Source organism: Protopterus annectens, chromosome 1.part2 (assembly GCF_019279795.1).
Source record: "Protopterus annectens isolate FY-2018-M chromosome 1.part2, PAN1.0, whole genome shotgun sequence".
Classification (NCBI taxonomy): domain Eukaryota; kingdom Metazoa; phylum Chordata; order Ceratodontiformes; family Protopteridae; genus Protopterus; species Protopterus annectens.
This window is the reverse complement of record NC_056727.1, coordinates 433372815-433394636: the sequence shown is the minus strand read 5'-3', so window position 1 is coordinate 433394636 and position 21822 is coordinate 433372815.

Below are 21822 nucleotides of genomic sequence, written 5' to 3'. Positions count from 1 at the left end.
CTGGTGTTTGAACAACTTAAAAATCAAAAATGCCATACTTCAAACTCGCTTTTGTGGGAGGCTGTGCCCCCCACCTCTTACTAGTTATATATACCAACTCCGAGATTGTACTACAGTGAGGAAATGGCAAATTTTCCAATCTTCACTGTACTGCAATCTCACCAAATCACATTGATGAACGACATTTCTTATAGTAAAGCCTTTTGGTCTTCATCCTCTTCGATTTTGTAATATGAACCCGTTGTGAAGACTGAATGTTTTAAGAGCCTGCTGTACTTCATTTTGGTTAAACACTTACAATACAACCTCTTATTTTTCCAATAACATGTGATCAACTTTTTATCCCACTAAAAAGGAAATGCATTATTTACATTATTATGAGTAGTTACAAATGAAATTGTACAGAAATAGTTAATATATTTTCCAAGGTATTATAATCACACACAGCATTAGATCCCCTCATTATTCCAATCTGTATTCCTTACTTTTCCTGATTAAATCATAGTCAATGTTATTATAATTATAAATTTTCACTTAGTAAAAATATACTTTTTTAGATAGGATCTCAAAACTTCTAGAATTATGGTCAGTCAATCCGAATGGCACCTCAATTTTAATATTATTAAATACATTTTGATCATTTGTTAATATTAAATCCAAAATATTGTATTTTGCAGTGTTATCAGATAACAACTGAGCCATGTTATGAAAGCAAACTATGCTAAGTTTCCTAGAAATTTAGTTCTTACCACAAAATGTTTCCCACCTAATATCTGGGTAATTAAAGACACCTAGTAAGATTCATTTATCATGATATAATCTTGACTCAAGAGTATGTAAAAACTCCATATGTTTTTTTCTGTCCCTCATAGGCCTTCAATAACAAACCAAAATTCTGAATTGCTCGTCTGGGTAAATAAGTCAATATTTAAAGATTAATTTCTTACATCAGAAATTACTAATTCAGATAGTATACTATTTTAACAAGTATAAACAAACTCACCTCCCTTCAATGACATGTGCAAACACTCAAATTTTGGAAATCCAGGAATTAAAACAATAAGTGAGAAGGTCACTGAGAAACCAATCAGTAAAAACAAAATGAAAACTCCAGCAAAGCTAGAACTTTCACTGAGAAACCAATCAATAAAACAAAATGAAAACTCCAGCAAAGCTCGAGCTTCCACTGAGTGACCTCCCAAACCTCTTGTATCAGAGGCACATGGGATATATGCAAATGACCCTTATGAACATCAGGTGTTTCAGCTAATTGGGAATTCTGAATGCCCATAACTTGTTTTGTCATTTTAATAGACAATTTCAGGCCAATAAAGCCAAAGCCCACTAGCTGTGGATAGGCATATTTCGGCATTGTTATGACCTCATCAGCACAGCACAAGCAGGGTGTTTGACTAAGCATAAGAAACACAGGGCTGTTATACCCAGCTGATATACATTATCATTAGGGTCACTCCAAAAATATCCCAATCAACAAACTAAAACAATAAGTGAGAAGGTCACTGAAAAAACAATCAGTAAAAAAAATGAAAACTCCAGCAAAGCTAGAACTTCCACTGAGTGACCTCCCAAACCTCTTGTATCAGAGGCACATGGGATATATGCAGGAATTATAAATTCTGTGAAGTCCCACACCTTAATACTGATTATCAAATCATATTTCAAGTTAAATTTTAACTCCTCAAATTTATTGCCAATATTTTGAGCATTACAAAAGTAAGTACTTATTTTATCTAATGAGGACTCGCCATTACAATTTTGTACATCTACTGAGCCTAAAATGTTATAAGACCTTTCTCCAGTGTTATGCCATCTGTATAATGCCCTGAAAAAATCTTAATAATGTCACTTAATTTTCCTGATAAGTAGCCAGATCCATAACAACTTAAGTGAAATAAGTCACAATGAAACATCCTTGAGTCATAAATAAACTCCTCCCAAGAAGCAATAATATAAAGATTGTAAACTGTACATATTTGTCTAAGCCATATATTAAACAAAAGAGCTTTAGTTGGAAGATATTCATGGCATTTTACCATTAGAATGATTTCACAGAATATAAGTTCTGCAGAGGTACTTTTCAGCTTCTCAATAATATTCAAAACTGATTGCTTCACATGATTTAATAGAGGTTCATAGAAAATTACTAGGCTAATGGCCCTAGACCCTTAGCAAGAATAGCCATATTTATCCCAAGTTACTCCAGCGGCCGGTGATTAGGTGAATGAAGTTCAGAGAGGTAAGCGTGTATGGTAGTTAATAATGACTTCCTCTATCCAAAAGGGACATGGGTCCCACCCCAGGAGTGAATTTGTGGTCACCCATTCATTGATCTAGGCTGCATTTGAAGAGAGTCAGGGAGACGATCTGTTTCAAGTGAATTGGAAGCTTGTTACAGAGAAGTAGCAGTCTCTAGGAGATGTATCTATCTCTCCAGCATGACCTGTTTATGTCAGAGGCTAGGTTAAGATCGCTCGAGTGAGTGACCCTCATGCAGTTTGATTTACGAATGTGTAGCATTTCCAACAGGGCCAGATCAGAGACTGCCCTGTAAGCCAGCCCAGGTCACTGCTTAGCAACCTGTAGGAGACAGAATACAGTGACAGACCTTTCAGTGTTTCCATGTAAGACTTGTTTTGTGTACCTTGTAATTTCTGAGTGGGAAACCTCTGTAGTCTCTCCAATTGTTGCAGGTGTATGGTGAGGTACATGCAAAAGGGAACATTGTACTCAATTATTTGTCTGATGAGGGCCAAGTATAAGGGAATTATAACATCCTTAGATTTAGATCTGATGCCTTTACTTATAAGATACACCACACAGAAGTATTTTCTTGCTACTGTGAATAAGTTGTGGTCAAAGCTGAGGTTGCTATCAACCTGAGTGTCTAGATCACATGCTACTGGGTCTGCACTTGGGGTGTTGCTGTCTATAATGTCATAACAGGGATGTCTGCTTTTCCAAAGTGAATAGTAATGCATTTTTTGCATTTAGCTTTATTCCATGGCTTTGGGACCACTCATTTGCCTGCGTTAACTCTGTCTGCAGTATATTAAGATTGTTGGGGGACTCAATGATTGCTCTCAATTTGCCATCATCAGTGACCTTTGTCAGCTCTCTATGTTTAGCTGGGCTTTTGAGAAAGAAATTCCAAACAGTAAGCAGCCCAGCATAGAGCCCTGTGGTATGCCACTGGTGACTGGTCTTTTTCTAGAGGTGGTGTCCTTTTGGGGAGCCATTTGGCTACCCATCTGGTAATGTTGATTTTAATTCCCAGTTGTTGGATTTTCTCTGTAATACCTGAGTGGGGGATTGTGTCAAATATCTTGGCTAGGTCAAGATAGGTGATATGTAAGGCTTTGGTGATTTTCTCGAAGAAGTCAACCATATTTAACAGGCATGACCTACTTTTATTTAATCCAAACTGGTTTGGGTCAAGAGTTTGGAGATTACCTATGTCCTTGTTAATAAGGTTGATAATGATTCTTTCCATAGCCTTGTAGGTGAGGTAAGTCAATCTTATGGACCTATAATTTCCAGGGTCAGTTAACGGTCCCTCTTTGTGGAGAGAGATTACTGTTGCTGCCTTCTATTCTGCCGGACCATAGCCAGTTCATAGGCTGTGGTTAAAAATGAATGCAAGCAGGTCTGCTAGGTCATGTTTTAAGTTGTTTAAAAGGCAACCTGGTATGTTACCTGCTTCCACTGATGACACGTTTGTGACCTTGGAGAGCACCAAGATAACCTTCTGTCTTGAGATAACAGGCTCAGGAATGGTGGCAAGTATACTTTGGCGATGCCTGTAGGGGACTTGGTGCTGAAGTTTGCTCCAAATATGTCAACTCATATTCACAACCAGTTCAGTACATAGCTGAGTATTCTCTTTTAGATTGTGAACATAGTTAAAGAATGCTTTTTGAGTATCCATAGCTAAGGAGGCCATTTTTGCTTCATAACTAGCTTTGGAGGACTTGACAAGATCTCTGATTTGTTTGTTTAAGCTAGATAGAGAGATTTTTCCTCTGCTGAGCCAGTTCCCTCTTGTTCTTGGACATTAGTATGTTTCTCTTCTTGTATAGTCTGTTAATACAAGGGTCTACAAGGGTGACTTGTTATTTCGGCAAGACCTGGTTTTAATCTGGTCAAGTACAGCTGATTCTGTGCAACTGCTTAAGTGGCTATACAGAGCATTAGTGTACACCACGTCATAGGAATCCATGTTATCTTCATTCCAAGGGGCTTTGAAACTTTTTATGTCATCACTTAGTAAGAGGAATACCTCTCAACTGTCCAGATTTTTGTAGAATGTCCAGATTTTACCTTATAATTTTTGTCTTTTCCTCAAACAAATTCTGGTTTCTGGCAAATCACTGGGATGATCTGAGGAAAGATATTACTAAATAATGACATACATTTAAGTTTGAGACTTCATATCCTGCAGAAAATGCACGTTAACATAAGCCCTGTTGTTCTAGCAACTTTCTCAGTTTATAAAAGAAATATTTGAAATTAGTCCCTATTTTTGGTCCTTTGCCCCCCCCCCCCCCCCCATTATGTCAGACTTTGTCGAGATTTCTTGGGCTAAGAGGCTGAGAGGTATGGTAGGAGGTAATTTGTCTATGAAAAATTCTTAAGCATTTTTGAGCTTGATGGGGTATCTGGTTTTATAATTACCTCAAATGAGACTGATTTATACTCCAGTCTTACTAGGGAGGGCATCACACAGGGGAGGGGGGTATGCAATGCTCTCCCATGTTATGCAGTACTATGTCCAGGACATTTGAGCCTCTTGTGCGTGTGCTGACTAGCTGTTCCAGAGCATTTGTATTACCGGCGGGCAACGTTGAGCAACCTGTATCAAAGCTGCCTTTAAACAGACACACCTCCTAGCCTGTCTAGACAGTAGTAAAATAAAAAAAAGCAATGCCCAGGCTCGGACCCAGGATACTGTGCATTATAGTCAAAGTACTGAACCACTAAGCCATGACAGCTGTACTGAAAAATGCAGTATTAGTATATATATAGTAATGAATGGAAATAGAAGCATGACAAAGCAGGTTTTTTAAGCTGATACAATTCCAAAATGGCCAATCACAGATAAGTGAGGGAAAAATGGCATATATAAGCCCCATAGGTGGGAATACACAGCATAACCGATTGTGGAACCTATTTGCAGTCAGGATGGCAGGTATAGGAGAGGGTAGTCGCTTCTGAGCACAGAGGTGGGGTGTTGAGGAGTCCAAATACATGGTTTGGCTCCTAGTCCATGATCATGAGGCTCAACTCATGCAGAGCCAAGTTCTGTGGGGCGCATACAAGGCAGAGGCATGGAACTGGTTGGCACATGATCTCACCAGTGCCACAGGCGGACCTGAACAGACGAAAGCAGGACCAACTGAACCATTGGATCCAGGAGGCCCGGCAAATGCCCAATGCCACACTACTGAGTAAGTATCCATGTAATTATGTATGTAAGGAATTATCCTAGCTGATATTATGGAGATGTATGTTCCAATATTACTTCATTTATATTACAGCTGCAGGTGTGCATTCTGCGAATCGGCGAGCCTATGGTGATAGGCTGGAGTGGTTGAGCCACCAGGCAGGTTAGTAATTATTTTTCTGTAATTGTTATACAATATAAGTGAGCCAGCTTGAAAAAGAGTTCAGTGTAGTTAAATATTAATAAAGTTCAAATAACACTAGAAGAAAGATTCTGATAGTACTGTATGATTAGATAAGTGATGCAGCCTGTAATCCAGAAATAAAAATTAAACAAGTCTGAAATAGAGATTTCCCACCTGTATTGTAATATCAGATAACCTGCTGCAGCCTGAAAATTAGTGGTAAACAAGCTAAAGACAATAGACATGTGTCAAATACATCCCCTTTGAAAATCTGCCATATGAAACAAGTGAGTCTGTTGGAAAGGATTGTTGTAACCAAGTATGACATGTTAATAATACCTAGAATAAAGTACCATCTTCAATTGTAAAAATAAAACAAGTGAGAGTGTGAGAAAGAGGTATGAATCAACCAAGAAAGCTGTTATAACTTCTGAATAAAGTATACTGCAGTCAGTACATAATGAAATGAATGAGACAGCCACAACCAAACAGTGAAATGTTTGAAATAAAGTACTGAAGCTGGAATGTGTCTATCCCACAATTCAGATATGTTGCTGTACCCTTGCAATATGGCGATAGTATGGTTGTATGAAATAATGAACATCCACAGTTGTCTAGAGCCATATAAATCAAATGTAGCAGGATGCTGTACCTGAACACAGCCAGATATGAACGTGTATGAATAAAAATGCAATGTATATTAATGTAGCAGTAACAGTCCCATCACCAACATTCCTAAGGTTATTTATAGGAAACTGTACTAAGACCTGTAGGGTATATATATCTGCAGCTACTAGAGATGTACAGCATATGTATAGGTAGTTGAAGTTGTTAATGAAATATTTCTTCACCCTACCCTATATTCACAAATAATGCCATTCCACAACAAACTGGGTATGTGTATTCACAATTAATTCCTATGGACATTTGTCCTGTTGGTTCAAACATATTTGCATGTACGTTGCTGCATGTGCCCTGTTCACATATCCAAACCTGATGTCCTGTTGCCATCAATCAACCCTGCATGCTGTTGGATTGTGTACTGTTGTTCAAAATATGCATGTGTTATGCTTGCTGTTCAATGTTTGGAATTCATGGGTGTTTGGTTAATGGGAATACTGATGCATGCTGTTACAACTAATTTTGAATGGTATTGTTTGTTACTAACCCAAAATGTCATAAAATATTGCTAAACATAAGACAACAGGGAAGGCGGGTTCCAGCGGACCCACCTCTCCCACCTCAGCTGGCGAGTGCACCTGGCACTAGTGCCCAGGCCGGAACCTCCTCCAGCGGCCCTGTGCCACCTTTGGGTGGAAGCGCTGCAGGGGATGGGGCTCATCCTCCCTCTGCAAGCGTGGTCGGAGGATACCGTCCACTCACCCTCCAAAATGTCCGGTCTGTGGTGCGTAGCGAGATAAGGCATTCTGTGCTTGAACCCCTATGCCAGCTTGAGGCTCGGGTGGCGCAACTCACGGGTGTGCCTGCTGCCTGTCCTCCACAGCCCCCAGCACAGCCTCGTCCTGGGCTGTGAAGGCACAGTTGCAACTGCCCATGGGTGGGGATCTCAGTTCCACTGTTGCCATCTGTGGGCTCATGGGCTCGCGATATCCAAACATCCATCCCCGTCAATTGTGTTCCCCCCCGCATGTGTCATACTCCACCCCTGTATGCATCTTGTTTGTCTTGTCTGTTAACCTACCCTACCTACCTCCCCAAATATATCTACTTCCTGTACCTCACATTCAACTCTCACTTGAAAAAAAAATAAAAAAAAGGCACTCTGTTGCCGCAAAAAAAATTACGCCCCATACATAGCTGCCCATTTTGCAGACATGTCTGCTGGATGTGTGAACTGGTAATTACAATTGGCTGTACAACATATTTTGTTGTCATCACCCCTCTCTCAGGGGTGGAAGGTTTCAAATTTCACACCAAATTACAGACATATGCACAGCTGTTGCTGATAAAGAAGTGGGCAGCTATGGGCCTTTCCTACATCCTTCCTGCAAATCCCGAGCTTGTTTTCCTACTGTCCTACCCTCTTTGTGCCCCCTTTTTCACCACTTTCCTATCTCCCCATTTTCTTTTCTTTCAAAGAAATTAACGCGGGTGTGCATGAGAGTAAGCACTTTTAAGCAGTTGTAAGCGGGTGTGCGCTTGTGTGAGCTTAGCTAAACGTGTGTGCACGAAGCTAAGCGACAGTGCGCATGCATGAGCTCCACACATACCAGCGCTAACCCGCTTACAACTGCTTAAAAGTGCCTTAGTCACTCTGAATGACAAGGCCTGTAGTCTGCTCAGCAGCAAAATAAAATTCATCTGTCAGTTTCGAACCCAGGAAACACTAGTCTGCATGACTTACCACTAAGCCATGACTGATATACAAGAACTTTGTGCTGAAAGCAATATATCATGAAATAGTAGGACTGAATGTAAAGGGAATATAGGAAGGCTATTACACAAAGCTTTACTTGTATCTTTACTGGCAATTCTTGTGGATTTGTATAACATTAGTGTGAGAAGAGAAACAGCCATGCTAGTCGGTAGCTAGTAGGTAATAATGTGACAGTAGCACCTTGCAAACCACACACACTATCAGAGCAGGATAAACACTGCCATATTTGAATAGGTAAGAGGCCAGACCTCGCAACTGTGACTGATTTGCAGGGATGTCCCTGATTTGAAAAAAATGTTAACTGTGCCCCACTGACTCCCTGTGAAATGTACTAACAGTAGGCAGAAAGGTGTGGAATCCCATGTAATGGTAACTGTCAATTACTGAAAGTATGCACTACTTGCATGTCAGAAATGGTGTAGTAATACATATGCTCAAAATACCCCACAGTCACAACTGCAGAATATCTGAAATATATCACGGGTGTATCCCACTGATATGTACCATTCCCTGAGGCTGATAAAAGATACACCTGAGAGTATCTGAGGCCTGCAAGTGTCACAAACTCACAGGCATATCATTCTGTCTGCTGTCACACACTCTGTGAATAGCTGTAGAATAGCTTCCACGAGCACACCCACATGTAGGTGTACAACCCACAAATATCAAAGGATGTATCCAACTAATAAAATAAGGACAGTATAGTAGTTTACAAGCGCTGCATGTGCCTGCTATCCATAACTGTTAGTACAAAGTACAAGGCCCCACTACTGCTCAGCAGCAAAATAAAATACCCTTGTAGGTGTCAAGCCCCACACCTTGGCCAGACCAGACTGCATGCAGTACCACCAAACCACAACAAACATATAAGGAATTGCTGCTGAAAGAAATATAGCAAGCATTACAAGGAGTGAATGTAAATGGAAAATAGGAAAGCCATAGCAACACATTCCAGTAAAGACACCTAGCAGGCATTCAAGGAGTGAATGTAAAGGCCAAATAGTGAAGCCATAGCAACAAATTTCAAGAGCCACTGCTGTATACCAGTTACTCCACAAGTCCCACAGGAAAGCACATACTCCCATTTAAACAGTATTAGTATTATTAGGTGTCAGTTAACATACACACTGAGAAGAATAAACTGGAGGAAGCAATAGTCAGGTGTCAGTACAACATGCATTTCAGTGCCAACAACACAGCCTGAAATATGAGAGACATATCAACCTTTATACTCACAGAACAGTGTCCACAGCATACCAGCATGGTCCCCACCTTGAAAATCTGAAAGGGCTACGCCTACCTAACCTAACATTTTATAGCACTGTCCTGAAATCACAGTGAGAACTGCAATTACCACACAGTAGGCTGCATGCAATTAGTAAATGCTGGCTAACAATTGGTGCAGAGGCCATCACATGCACATGTGCATATACCTACAAAAGCAGCCTGTACTCCCAGTCCACACATGCAATACTTTCATTGCAACATCTGGAGGGAGAGACAGAGAGAGAGAGAGAGAGAAACAGAAAAACAGAAAAAGAGACACAGAGACAGCCACCAAAAATAAAACAGTAAAAAACAGCAAGCTAACCAGCAGCAGGCCACCAAGCAGCAAGCCATCACAAACAGCAGTAACAAACAAAGGTAATGTAAACTAATAATCTAATAGTCTACATACTGTGAACCCTCCATATGTGTTAGCAGTCTGTATCTATATATATATATATATATATATATATATATATATATATATATATATATATATACGAAGATGTGCATAGGGCAGGGGACATACTGCAACTGTTGTGACGGCTGGACATACATATGTATGTGAAGGTTGTTATGTGCACATATCAATGTAGGTTGTAGTGCAACGTACAATGTAGGTTGTACAGTAATGGATGTTTAGCAGTATGTTAGTGTGTGCATTTGTATGTGTAAATAAAGAGGTATATATATATATATATATATATATATATATATATATATTATATGTATATGTATGTATATTTATATATGTATCTATATATAATATGCATATATGTATACATAGATAGAGAGGGATGTAAAAATAGATAGACATATATAGATAGATAGAATATGTATATACATATATATGTAATAGACACATACATATACAGATATATATAGATACATACACATATTAGACAGATATAAATGTCTACAGATATGTATGTATATGAATATTTCTCTGTCTCTCTCTCTCTCTCCCCCCTCTCTCTCTCTCTCTCTCTCTCTATATATATATATATATATATATATATATATATATATATATATATATATATATATATACTGAGAGAGGTACACATGTACAGATGTATTGCAACAGGTGCCTGTTGGCAAAGGCATGGACTGAACACCAGTGTGGATACTGGAGTACCATACCCCATTCCAAAACACTTACACCACTAACCACCACATATGTGGTTGCCTGCCTACTACTGGATGTGTCAGGAGGGAACATGGGAAACAAGTGTACAATAGCCTCCCCTTTGATATTCACAGTGGCACACTAGTCTTGTAATACCTGTACATGGTACGTGTCAGCAGAAATGGTGTGGCAGCTGGGGAAATGTAGGTCACTGTACCCCTCTACACCTCACAATGTCCTACATGGTATGTACCTCCCATGACAACTACAGAAAGGGAGAAGGACACAGTCATACCTAACAAACAGTGATAATGCCCTGAAACACATTACCTATGCAGAGTGACTGACAAAACCACAGATAGAGTGCCTTTCATACTACCTACACAGAGGATGTCCTTCATGGATGCATCTGCAGTCATAACAACTGGGTTGTCCTGTCGTCAGGCAGCCCTTCAGTCTGCCGGATTCCAAAGTCCGGGTCCGGCTTCGGCTGATGTCGCACTTCACCCGACGTCATCTCTGTTGGTCTTCGGGTATAAAGGCATCAGCCGACGCCATTTTCCTCAGTCTTTCTTGCCGTGGCGCCAAGCAGAAGCTGTTCGCAAGTGCCGGTCGGTCGGATCCAGAGATTACTTCTACGAATACTACTTGAAGACTTCTAAAGCTAAGTACCCGTTGGGACTCTTTCTTGCCTCAGCCGATGTCAGAAAAAGTTAATAATTGTTTAACCTGTGGGAAACAAATACCTCATAAAGATTTCCACTCTTATTGTCTGCCTTGTTTAGGCTCAGCCCACGACGTAGCAGCCTGTTCGGCCTGTGCTTCTTTCAACCGACGAACGCTTAGGCGTCGGTCGGAGTTTGCAGAACAGTTTTTCGGTTCTGATTTTGCGTACATTATGCCGTCGGATCCTCCGACTACCCAATCTGCCAAAACGCAAAGATAAAGACCGACACTCGCGGTCCGCGGTTTCGGCGAAACCATGGTTAAGCAAACCGAGTGTCTCGGTTTCGGCGAAACCGAAAACTGATCAAAGTACAGCTGAATCTATCTCTACAACTGAGGCCCCTGCTACCACTCTTGAATCGGCCTCAGAAATTTTATCCACTACGGTGGTTGCCACTGACTTATCAGACACCATTCCTTGGATGTCTCTACCCCAGCACGTGGTGCTGCTAGGCCTCCAGCAGCCATGTCCATTAAGGCCTTCGCTAGGGCTAAAGCAGCCAAGACTACTAAAACAGTGCCTGTTAAACCCCTACAACCAGGCCCTCTTCTAGTTCTCAAATGCTTACTCTGGCAGAAGATTTAATTTCATTAATTAGAGGATCTCAATCTCACCCAGACAGGGCCTCTCAGCCCCAGAGAAGAGACCTAGGGCAGAGCCCCTGAGCCAGTGTCCTCTGATGATTCTGCCGATGAATCAGACATAACTGACCAGCCAGAGGCTCCTTTCTCCAATTTTGAAGATTCTGATGCTGAAGAATCCATTCCAGCTGCTTCCCCACCAGAAGAATTCTCCTTTGGGAAACCTTACATGCCATGCGAGAGCAGTTCCAATGGCAGCAACAGGATTTTTCAGACTCCAGAAAAAGACTTAGGACCTTTCTGCACCTTCCACAGCACAGGCCCTTAGCTATACCTCCTGTTCTCTCTGTGGTGAATGATGCTTTCAATGATGTCTGCTCCGCTCCAGATTCTTTACCCCCAGCCCCTGCCAAACCAGACAGATTTTACAGGGTGCCAGATACTCATCACCACCTTTACAATGCCCCACTTGCAGACCCCGAAACTATATCCCAGGGTCCCAAGGCAGTAGCGACCATAGCTAAAACCCTATTCCTTCTGAAAGGGAAGCAAGGTCATTAGACAGATGGGGTAAAAAGGTCTACACTTCAGCTACTCTCTCAGCTAGAGCTTTAAACTGTCAGTTTCACATGATACAATACCAAGAGTTTATGCTTGATCAGTTAACTAAAAAACTAACCACTGATGAATCTCTTGATAAGAAATATGTATTAGAAATGGTAAATAACATACAACAGGTTAGTAACCATTCCTTAAAATGTGGCTATGATGCACTGGAGGCTTCATTTAGATCAGCCATGACTGGCACAGTGATAAGAAGGCATGCATGGCTAAAGGAGCAAGCTTTACCGGATCATGTTAAAGCTAAGTTGCTAGATGCTCCTATGGATAAGACAAGTTTGTTTGGTACACCTGCCCAGCAGGTTATGAAGAAAATGGAAGAAAAGGCAAAATCTGTTCAAACGGTTAAAGATTTCTTGCAGGTTCAACCCCCAAGGTTCAGCAGGAACTGGCCTGCCAAAAATTGGTCCTTTCCTGACTCCACAAGATCTCAAAGGGGCAGGAATAGACGTTCCAGAGGCAGAAACCAATCCAGAGGAGGTGCCTACAGAGGACGACAGTGGCAAGGTAACAACAGAGGCACAGACACAACCACTGCCACTACATCAACACAACCACAGTGACTTAACCCTAAATCCGCCTACCAGGGAACAAATAGCAGCTCCTCTAGGCGGAAAGTTAACCTTATTTTCAAAGAACTGGCACTATATAACAAAAGACAAGTGGATTTTACAAACCATAGATCAAGGTTACCGGTTCCACTTCCACACTTTACCAGTCAAAGAGGAATGCCAAATCTACCTCCAAATCAAAAACAGAGGCTCTACAACAGATAATGGAGTTAGCAAACATGAGAGCTGTGGAAAGAGTGCCAACAGCAGAGCAAGGAAAGGGGTTCTACTCCAGACTATTCCTAGTTCCAAGAAAGGAAAAAGTTGGAGACCAATTCTCGACCTGTCCACCTTAAATACATACATCATTGTCCCAAAATTCAAAATGCTGACCCTACAGCAACTTCTTCCCATGCTGGGCAAGGAGTGTTGGCTGGTAACTCTAGATCTCAAGGAGGCATACCTGCACGTCCCCATTCGACCAATCTGCAGAAGATACCTCAGATTTCTTGCAGGATCAGAGCACTATCAATTCTCAGCATTGCCCTTTGGCTTATCTACTGCCCAGAGTATTCACAAAATGCCTGGCATCAGTAATCACCCATTGCAGACTACAGGGAATTCAAATTTACCCATACCTGGACGACTGCCTGCTACAAGGGGACAACAAAAGCAAGCTGACAACAGATTTACAAAGGGTCATTTACTTGCTACAAGCACTGGGATACACAGTCAATTTACAAAAGTCAAGGCTGATACCATCCCAAACAAGGACATTCTTGGCGCTGAATTGGACACAGTAAAACAAATGGCATTCCTAACTACAGAAAAACAAAAGAACTCCCTCTTTACTTCTTGGCACTAACAAAACTGAACAAGTTAACAGCAAGAAAAGTACTGCAGGCCTTGGGCTTCATGGCATCATGCATAATCTTGGTCCCATTTGCCAGACTACATATGAGAAAACTACAGTGGTACCTAAAGAATTTATGGTCCCAACACAGACACAGCCTAGAAACAGAAATCCCACTAATTCCATGCTTAAAACAGGAGTTCCTATGGTGGGCTCAGGCATGCCAGTCAAACCCAGGCCTACCCTTTCGCAGATGTCAAGCAAGCCAGACCATCACAACAGACGCTTCAGACCTAGGATGGAGGGCCCACATGCTGGACAAATGCGTGCAAGGATTGTGGACACAGGATCAACTTCACCTGCACATCAACCTAAAAGAAATGATGGCAGTAAAACTGGCAATCCAAAAGTTCAGACCATTTCTCAAAGAGGGCCAGTTGATGATAAGGACAGACAACACCACAGTCATGTCGTACATCAACAAACAGGGAGGCACTCATTCATACCCCTATGCAGAATGACTTTGGAGCTGTGGACCCTGGCACTCAGCTACAACATCCAGTTACAGGCAATATTTGTACCGGAAAAGAAAATACTCTAGCAGACATATTAAGCAGAACCACATCGGATGCCCACGAATGGAAGCTGCACCGGACATCTTCAAGACCATCTCAAAGAAATGGGGAATGCCTAAGTTAGTTCTATTCGCATCACCTCTCAATCACCAGCTCAAAAATTCTGCACAAGGACATTCCACCCACTAGCATGGAAAGTGGATTCGCTCTCCTTCAGCTGGAAAGGCCTAACAGCATATGCATTCCCACCCCTTCCCTTGATACACAAAGTACTACTAAAAATCAAGGAAGAACGTCCAAGGATAATCCTGATAGCTCCAAACTGGCCAAGACAACACTGGTACCCACTGCTGAGGAGCATGTCTCGAACAATATGTGGCCAATACCCTGATGCCTTTGGTGTTAACTCAGAACAACTACAGCATCATACATCCAGAGCTAAAACGTTGCAACTGACTGCATGGAACATCACATAGCAGCAGCTAATCCAGAACTTTCCCAAAGAGTTAAAGACATTATTCTTGAAGCACGCAGACCTTCAACAAGAAGGAACTATGCTGGAAAATGGAAAAGGTTTGTCATTTGGAGTACTGAAAGAGGAAAAGATGTGTCAAACATAGATATGCCTAACATTCTGGAGTATCTGGCCGAACTTCTTCATTCAGGCCTGTCCTACTCCTCCATCAAGATACATGCATCAGCTATTTCAGCAGAATACAGCTTTGATCCACCTGTTTATTCGCACCCTTTGCTCAGGCAGTTCCTCAGAGGAATCAAGAATGTAAAACCTCCAAGGAAACCACCATTACCAGCTTGGGACTTAAACTTTGTGCTAGAAAAGTTGACACTATCACCCTTTGAACCAGCAGCAACAGCAGACCTACAACACCTGTCATGGAAAACTGCTTTCCTACTGGCAATTACTTCAGCAAGGAGGGTTTCAGAACTACAGGCCTTAATGGCAGTGCAACCCTTCCTAATCTTCCACCAAGATAGAGTGTCCATGAGGACTAATCCTACATTTATGCCTAAGGTGGTATCCAGAGTGTCTTTAAACCAGGCAATCCACCTACCTACCTTCTTTCCCAACCCACAAAACAGAGGGAAAGAATACTGCATACCTTGGATGTACATAGACAGCTACGCTACTACTTGGACAGAACAAAAAGTAGCAGAAAGACTGACCAACTTTTGTAGCCTATGCAACAGGAAGGGAAGGAAAAGCTATTTCCAAACAGACAATCTCCAAATGGATAGGAAATTGCATATGATTCTGTTACTCCTTCCATGGAAAACCAATTCCACAGAACATAAGACCTCATTCTACAAGGGCAACAGCCACTACCACAGCCTTCTTACGAGGAGTGGCAACCAAAGACATTATTGAGGCGGCTACTTGGACCTCCGTGCATACATTTGCCAAGCATTATAATTTGCCTCTATATTCCAGATCCCGAGCAGGGTTTGCCACTGCTGTACTGCAAGGGATCCTAAACACACCATAATCTACTTTTATCCTCCTCCCTAGTTGGCTATGGTATTCTACCCAGTTGTTATGACTGCAGATGCATCCATGAAGGACATAGTACAGTTTTGTACCTACCATAAATGTAGATGTCCGAACTGGATAGCATCTGCAGTCAGGATTACCCTCTGTGGTACTCCTAGGGTGTTTACCCTCCTAATAGCTAGCTGGTGGGGGGAGTCTTTTATGATGTATTTGTTTGTATATATGTACATACATGCTTATTCTTGTGTTTACCTCTATCTTTTTGGAAACATTGGCATCTATCCAAATTTTAGCCTTCAAGAGGGCTACTGGCATCTGGGGCAAGAAACACTGAGGAAAATGGCGTCGGCTGATGCCTTTATACCCGAAGACCAACAGAGATGACGTCGGGTGAAGTGCGACATCAGCCGAAGCCGGACCCGGACTTTGGAATCCGGCCGACTGAAGGGCTGCCTGACGACAGGACAACCCAGTTGTTATGACTGCAGATGCTATCCAGTTCGGACATCTACATTTATGGTAGGTACAAAACTGTACTTTACCACTGCTGGATATACATAGTTAAGTCACACCCATAACACTTGTCAAACAACCATGGTAACACCTCACAATATCCCCAACCTAAATGACCTATGTCTGTCATCCTTGGGACCGCAGTAAACAGCACATGGTGGAGGCACAGGTTCCTACCCACAAATAAGCCATACCCTGGAGTAAACCACCCAGCATTAAGAAGCAAGGCTCCCTATTAGTAGATGTCAGACATACCCCTGTTGAATGTTATGCAGATAGGTAATATGCCATATGAGTCACCCTGTGTGACTGTTTGACAGGAGCAAGTACAATCACATTACATGTGTCCCAAGGGGCAGGGTAGCATAACAGTATGCTGCTGTAGGCCCAGGGCCAATAGCATACTACCTGCCTATGACACAATGCACACACACATGTACTCATTGCAATACCAACTATGTGAGGTGGAATGAGTGTGCCACTGACTGTGTGCAAGGTCTGTAATGGTGTGATTGCTCAGCATGACTTTGTGTCTGTCATGGTAATATGTGTCCGTGGTGGGAGGCCAGAGAAAGATGTGTCAGGTATTGGGATACAAACATACTACATTGACATATGTTGTGCTGTGGTTCCCTGCATGTGACTGCGGTGTAGGTATGGTTATGGCAACAAAAACTACGGTGCATTACCAGTGAAATTTGTACTGTGCATTGCATGCATTGCATGGGTTGACATAGTTCTCCATACATTACCTTGATACAAACCCCCAGCGTGAGGCTGTGCATTGGACCTCAAACAGTGTGCCGACTGCTGGAGTATACTAGTTTGTTGTATGGAGTGTGCCAGGCACTGTCACACAGTTGTTGTCTGAGCACTGATATGTGGTCATTTACATGTGTATCCCCCAATAGACAGACAGATGCTATATATGGCAGTTCAGTGATATCACTACAGTAGAGTTTTATGTGTGCCATATCACTTGCTCACATATTTTTCTTTTCCTTCCAGGGTGATGGTGCACCAGCGCAACCCCACGTACTCTGCTGCAGTGGAAGAGGAGATACACCAGAGCCTGGTGCAGGATTTTGCCACACTATTTTCCCGCACCAGCCAGAACAAGCAGGAGAGGGCTGCACTGTGGCAAGACCTTGTCCGTCGGGTAAATGACATAGGCATGCATAACTGGACATATGAGCAGGTATGCCATCACTGCAGTGATTTAATTAGAAATGTCCGTCAGCGTGCATCTGATATCCACAGGCAACAGCTTGCCACAGGTGGTGAGGCAGCTATACACCGCCCCTCACTAGACTTGAGGGGCTCCTCCTAAGTGTTGTGGCTCCAGCCCAACAACAACAACATCCGCACACATGTGTAATGATGGAGGCTGGAGCCACCCAGCATGAGGACTTAGAGCGTGCAGGTAACATGCCATATCTATAGTTGACTGTTCTCTACACTGGTAGTTTATGCATGTGTGAGGTGTGTACTATGTTTGTAGCTGTTATCCTGGTAATTATTGTGCAAGAGTGATAGTCTCAATATCAGCAGTAGACCTGTGAAAGCCAACTGCTGTGTACTACTGAACTGTATCATACTCACAGTATCAATGGCACAGTTGTGCCCACTGACAATAAATGTCTTATTTGTGCAGGTCCCTCTGGTGTAACAGCAAGGCAGCCAATCCATGCTGGTGAGTGTGTAATAGCAATACCTTTAATACTAATGATAATAATAGTAATAATACCCTCAAACAGTATTGCTATGTGTTTGATTGCAGGTGTGTTTGTGTCTGTGTGTTTGTATCTCATGTACTGAGGAGTGTGCATGTGTGCATGTGCCCATGTGCGCATGTGTGCATGTGTGTGTGTGTGTGTGTGTGTGCATCTGTGCATGTGCGCATGTGTGCATGTGTGCATGTGCCCATGTGCCCATGTGTGCATGTGTGCATGTGTGCATGTGCCTGTGTGCATCTGTGGTAACATTGTGTACACATTGTAAACTGTGTTTCCTGTCTTCCTCTCACAGGTTCTGGTGTTGCTCTAGTGGTGTACAGCAGGGAACCTGAATCCGCTGCTGTGGAGAGTGATAATGATGATACCTGTGTAATGGCACAGGGAGGTGTGCCAGGATCCGTTGTTGGTCAGCCAATCGACAGTACACAGCTGTCAACCCCATCAATGCGCACAGTCATCCTGCCAATACATCCATTGTCACCAATGTCCCTAGGTGATGGACAGCATACAGTGGGCATTGACCAGGGTAATGTGGTATCAGTGGCACATGCATCCCCTCACAGCAGCCATGGCCAGAGTCCTGACAGGGTACCACACAGGTAGATGTCCAGGGGTTCTCGTGGGAGCATCCGTGGTCGTACTGCCACTGTCAGACGTGCCCACAGAGGTCTTTCAACCTCAGCTATGTTCCGGGCTGTAATGCAGGCACAGTCACGTATGGAGCGGTACACCAGACAGGGTCTGAGGGAGCTGAGAGCACATCGCACTGCTATGAATGACACTATGCGTGAAGTTGCGGCTGCCATCCGTAATTTCACCGAGGTCATTGACAGACATTGGGGGGGCACATTAGATCTGTTCCACAACTACATGTCCATGAGCCAGGGCAATGCAGGATGGCTGAGGCATCGACGTGGATGTATGCCAGCAACAGCAGCAGCTGGCAGTCGTCGCAGATGACAGCAAACCCGTGGCCACTCCCATAGTGCCAATACCAGCCCCAGCATTGCTGGGTATGTGCTGTCATCAGACCGCCCTAGGAGACCACGTGCAAGTGGCTCTGGACAGTCCCAGCAGGGACATGTCTCCAGTCATCAACCAACTGCTTCTGATGACAGTACCCAGTCTGGCTTAGTACCTGATACTGTCTGTAGCACCCCTGCCAGGCACAGGTACCGTGTCCTTGGCCAGACACAGTGATCTGTATGACCTGGCAGGTACAGTCTGTGGCTGTCCACAAACACCCATATATGGCAGCCATGAGGTGGAACTGTGTGCATGCATACACACATGCATAATGCTAACATCTAGGGCTAACACATACACGCACACACTGCATCAACATTGCCCCATCTTGTACTGTTGTCCCTCACTAACACACATACATGTCAATTGGTTGTATCAGTGGCAGACTCAGGCATACCAAGTACATACCCTGTGCATATGATGAAACTGTGCCACCTCCTGCAATCTGTAACATCGATGCAGGAACAGATTAACATGGTGCCGATGCACAGGGTGACTACATAGAAGTGTAGTAATATTATCATGTTGTCAACAGTACAGTGTAATTATATCATTGTGGGTATATCCCAGCATGCCTGATGCATTAACAGTATGATTGTCATTGTATTGTTTGGTACACCCCTATTAATTACCATAGTATAATGTCTGCACATCTCTGGTGGTAAGGCTGAAAACAGAAGGCCACCTACATAGGTAACACAGGGGGTAAGAAAATGGAAGTAATGATACTCAATGATGGACATGTAAACCGCAAGATGCATGCAGTCCAAACTCTACTCTGCATGGAGAATGCTGATATCTGTGCAGTAATAGACAACAGGTTCAAGACTCACAAGAGCACCCTAGCACTACCAGGTTACACCTCATACCATGCTTGACAGCTCCAAAGCACGGAACTAACTATGACAGGAGGGTAAGTCTCATTAAATGTCATGGATACTGTGGTGGCAGGACAGGTAGCATACATCCTACTAAGTTGGGAACTGCTGATTGAGGGCTCAGTGTCTGTTATTCTAAATGTGTATTAGTTCTGGTTTAAGCACTTGGGCTTCAGGCCAGTTATTTTACATTACGAAGGTTCATGGTCTGCACTCTTGTGGGAGAATAGGCTGGACTCTGCCTGTCTGAGCTGGGAATTTCTGGCTAAAAGCTTATAGTGCCTGCATATTTGAACTGTTTTTTGTTGTTAATTATAAAGGAATTCCCAATACTATTCTAGCATGTCCAAAGGTCAGTTGTCAATCTACTCTCTGGTCCAGCTGGTGAATCTGGGAATCTAGAGGCAATGTTACAACTGCCTCATGTACACAGACAACCCTCTCCTCCTCCCAACAAATTCCAACACATATGAGAGATGCAACCATATAACCAAACTGGAGGCTAAACTCTCTCAACTCAGTACTGGTAAAACCTGTCAGGAGGAGAAGAAAACCACAGTCACTACAATTCCAGTCTTACATAGACCTACCATGACAGCAATCCAAACACATAAACACATGAAAACATACTCGGAGTCTCTAAATAAAATTCTGCCTAAGCAGCAGACACCTCCAAAGCAGACACACAAGCAACCGCTACCCCAGAACAGAACACGTGCAACACATAGCTCACAAAGTCAGTGTGCTGAACAGTCACAGCCCTTAAGGCTAAACAACACACCTGATACACTTGTAATAGGTGCCTCTATCATCAGGTACACTGACGTCCCGCTCACCAGGCTGAACAAGGAGAAGGTCACGGTGAGATGCCTGTCGGGTGCTATGATCCGCCACATAACACAAGCACACAGGTCACTCCAAGGCATGTACAAATATGACTCAGTCAGTGTCCATGCCAGTGTGAATGACCTGAGACGTACCTCCCTGGACTACATGATAAGAGACATAGAGGAGCTCTCTGAGCATGTGGCCCAGGCTGGTATGATCCTGACCTTGAGTAGCATCTTACCCTCACCAAGAATGATGCCACAATATGAAGACAAGATGATCAATTTCAACAATTGGCTTAAGTTTCGGTGTCATTCAAAGGGGATCCAATGCCTGTCAGCCTGGGATGACATGCTCGACAAGCCACGATGCTTTGCTAGGGACAGATTGCACCTGTCACCCATGGGCTTTTGGATATTGGCAAAGGCTCTTGCTACCCCCATAGTGCCTTTTTTAGGCAAGGCTCAAAAGACAAAACCACCTCCATAGGTATCACAAGGGATAGGAAACTAATAGTAATGCTACTCAACACTAGCAGTGTAAACCTCAAGATGCATGCACTGGAAACTGTCCTTAGCATGGAGAACATCAATATCTGTGCAGTAACAGAATCCTGGTTCAAGGCTCCCAAAAGCACCCCAGCACTGCCAGATTATATCTCATACCATGCTTGTCGGCCCCAAAACTTGCACCGAACCAGAACAGGAGGGGGAGCATCAATATTCATCAAAGATACACACACCTCCAGGTTAGTGGCACAGCACGAAGCATCAGAGACTATCCATGTGCAACTAACAGTGGGTAAAACTGCCTTCCAGTTCATAGCCTGGCACACACCACCCTCCCATACCCAGGAACCCCACTTGGCCTTCCTGAGAACACTGGAAATATGAAGGTCTCTCCAAACACCATTATATTGGTGGACTGCAACTACCCAAACATAGACTGGGAGCATTACTCTAGCTCCAACACCCTAGCTCAAAGG